Here is a 3730-nt window from a genome sequence, read left to right as displayed (position 1 = left end):
AACAGAGAAGTAGAAAAAGAACTAAGATGCAGCAGATTTAAACAAGAAAAGGAAAATCACTTTGAAAACCAAACAGAAAATAAAATGTTTATCAATTGCAATGGTTCAAGAGAAGTCAAAGATCTCAGGGTTAGAAGAGACTAGAGAACAAGTCTAGATCTCAATCCTTCCTTGATCCAACCAGGAACAATTGCAACAGAAGTGGAAAAGTAAATTGCAGGAGAAGTAGAGAAGAAAGCAGTAAAGAGAATTTGATTCAAATTTCAATTGCTGAAATTTTGCAGAAAAATAAACAAAGAAATCCCAAGGTGAGATTGAAACCGAATTTCTTCAATTCTCCATCCAAGATCCAAGGCAAGAAGTAGAGAATGCAAAGGTAAGAACAAGGAAGAAGAGAGATCAATTCTCCTTCCCAATTTTCCAAAATAAACTCAGAGATCCTAAAATCAAAGTAAAGCTCTCAAAATTACAAGTTAAAATTCTAAAAGAAAGTAAAAGTTCTATCTGCATCAAACTAGCTTCTATTTATATACTTCCTATTTTTGGATTTTTGAATTTGGAGTGGGCCTTTTAATTTGGTGAAGAATTGAATTTAAATTGAATTTTGGTTCAATTGTGGCCCATGGGTGTTTTCTCCCAGTGGTGTGCTCTGCTCCTGGTGAGGGCGCAGCATTGCCTTGCCTTGGCGTGTCTTGTACGCTCCAAGCTCCTTGACTGTGCCAAATTGTGCTTGACATGCTTCCCTGGCCGTGTCACACTTGCGCCTCATGCATCAAGGAATAAGGAAAGTAGCGCTCTGCTCTTGGCAAGAGCGTAGCACTCCCCTTGCTTTGGTGAGGTCTCAAGTTTGAAACCTTGGGAAAACATTGCTGGCTTTTTTTGTTTGTGAAGGAAATCAAGCTAGCGCATGCCTTGAGTGGGGCGTCCTTGAGTTCGAAACTTGGGGAATGCATTTGGCCAATTTTGGCTTATTTTCCTTGGTGAGTAGCGCTTCCTTCCTTCCTTAGGTGCTTGGTTCGAATCTTGTGGCAAGCATTGGCAACCATTACCCTTGAATTTATTTTTGGGTGAAGCCCGATAATGCTCTTGACAAGAGCGGAGCATTATGCTTCTCCCCTTTCTTTCTTGGTTGAAAATAGTGCTCAGCTCTCAAGGAGTAGAGCGTAGCATCCAAGCCTTGCTTCTTTGGTTCATTATTGTGCTCCCTTGGAGAGCACTGAGCTCTTGGAGAGAGCATTGTGGCTTTCCTCCTTCATTGTGCCACGCTTCCTTTGTTTCTTTTACCACATTTTTCTCTTCCTTGGGCCATGCTTCTTAGGCTATGCTTTCTTGTTTTCTTCTTTTCTTCACCTACAAGTAATCAAAACAACCAATCAAAGTATCACTAGATTCACAAGGTTTATAAATCATCCAAAAACCAATTAAATTTAGCTTAAACCTCATGATTTAGTATCAATTAAAGGGTGGTTGATTGATTCAAGGAAACCATGCAATTCCACTCTATTTTTACTTACTTACAATGCAAGAAAGTGCATAAAAACTAATGAAACAAGTGAAAAAATGCTTGAAAAATTAGCATAAGATGACTTATCATCAGCTAGAGCTCATATTGCAAGGGGCAAACATTGAGGAAGGAGAGCATATCATTAGGAGTAGTAGTAGATAGTAGTAGGGGGTTTTAGGTAGTTTTTCTTTAAGTTTTCTCTCAACACCATTAGGGTTTATATTAGGGTTTTACATTTCAAGTGCCATTTTCCATTTTGATCTTGGATTTTTGCTTGCCTCCATTGTAAGTATTTCTTAATTACTACTCTTTATAGTTACAATTTTGATACTCTTTCTTGTAGTTAAAGTCATAGTGTTAATATATATACTTTTTGTAATTTTGATCTCTTGTTGATGATTTTGATGATTGATGATTGTTATATGCTTGTTTGAGTTAGTATTGTTGCTTTTGATCATTTGTTGCTCATAGTTTCAAACATTTTCTCTATTTTCCCATGTTTAATGTTTATGCCCACCAAGTATTTGTGGAAATATCAAGTTTGATTATGGGCTAAATTTCCACCTCTTGACTTGGGAAAAATAAGCATATGGGTTCCTAGAGTTGGAATGTCCAACATTTAGTGATAATTCTTGGATTGTTAATTATTCTTGTTTCCACTAACACTAACTTGTTGCTAAGAAAATTAGTAAGTGAGTTAGGATTTGTGGATTAAGAACAACTATGCTCACCTGACCTACTCATTGATGTAAGAGTTAACTAAGTGAGATTAATCTATTACAATTGTCATAGTTGTGGTTGCAACAAGAAAAGGATTCCCTAGCTCATCCCAAGCCAAGAATCCATTTATGCTTTGAATCACCCACACACACATACATCAATCACTTTTATATCTTACTTGTTCATATTACATAGCTAGTTCTTTAATTCCTTTATTAGTTCATTAATTGCAATTTTGAGTATTCTTTTATTCCTTTAATTGTTCATCTCTTTATTGAAAATTCCCCTTGATTATCACAACCGAAATTGTGCACTCATTGATCACTAGTCCTTGGGAGACGACCCGAGAATTAAAACTCCTGGTTTATATTTGTTTTGAATAGTGACAATTTGTCCTTCTAAACTTTGGTGGTTGGTCAATTGTTGAGTTTGGACTATACTTGCAACGGTAATTCTATTTTGAGAAAAATTTCTAACCCACTTTAGGCCATCATCAGCTACCATAGCTGAAGCGGTGAACTGCTTGGCCCTACTACGCTCAAGCAATCAAGACATTCTCCTTGAGGAATGCGGAGAATCAACTAAGGAGTGTAGTGGGGAGGAGTACATGGAGTCTAAGATGGAAGAAGTAAAGCTAAGGCAAGAAGTGCAACAAGAGGAGAAAGTTTAAATAATTGAATCAAAAGAGGTAAATAGAAAATTGAGGGACATTGATCAAGAAGTGGATTCTATTATCCATGATTTTTTATCCACCTTGGTCAATCCCCTCAATGATCTTGATGAACTTATCTCCTTTGAGTTTAAGAGAGATATGAAAGTAGACCTCACACAACCTCTTAAATTTGGATTGAATGATAGTAGAGAAAACTTAGAGGAGGTTGGTGAGGAGGGACTAGAAAAAGGTGGTGAGGAAGAGGTAGACACCCTAGAAGTGGAAGCTTTCATGCAAGAGTTTAATAGGATGACTACAACCCAAGAAAAAATTGAGGGGGTAACAATATCCTCAATGAGCTTCATAGGTCCACACCAATATGTTCTCTTGGAAACGGATCACCAGCTTAAGATCCTTCTTGAGGTGTTCAACAAGGAAGACATGGGTGTTGGTTCCCAAACGAGTTCAAGGCATAAGTGGTGCAAGGCTCAATTAGGAGGATTCCAAGGTTTATTTGGGTGCTTCAAAGGTGCTTGGAGAGGTTGTTCATCCAAGTGCAAGAGCAAGAATCAACAAGAGGATGACCGGGAAACTAAAGTGTGGGATCCAGCATACAATTCTACAACCAACTATCTTGGGTCCCAATTACTTGCTTGAGGTTGCTTGAGAACTTAATGTAGTTCGTTTGGGATCTCAGAGGAGCTTTGAAGAGCAAACATGGGTAGTGACTCAAGGATGAGTTGAAGCATAAGCCACCATGATACAAGCTTCGCTCAAAAAGTCCAACTTAAGGACTTTAAACTAAAGTGCTAGGTGGGAGACACCCTACCATGGTAACATCATTCTAACTCTTC

This window comes from Arachis hypogaea, chromosome 19 (genome assembly GCF_003086295.3).
Source record: "Arachis hypogaea cultivar Tifrunner chromosome 19, arahy.Tifrunner.gnm2.J5K5, whole genome shotgun sequence".
NCBI classification, from domain to species: domain Eukaryota; kingdom Viridiplantae; phylum Streptophyta; class Magnoliopsida; order Fabales; family Fabaceae; genus Arachis; species Arachis hypogaea.
Note: the sequence above shows the minus strand (reverse complement) of the source record.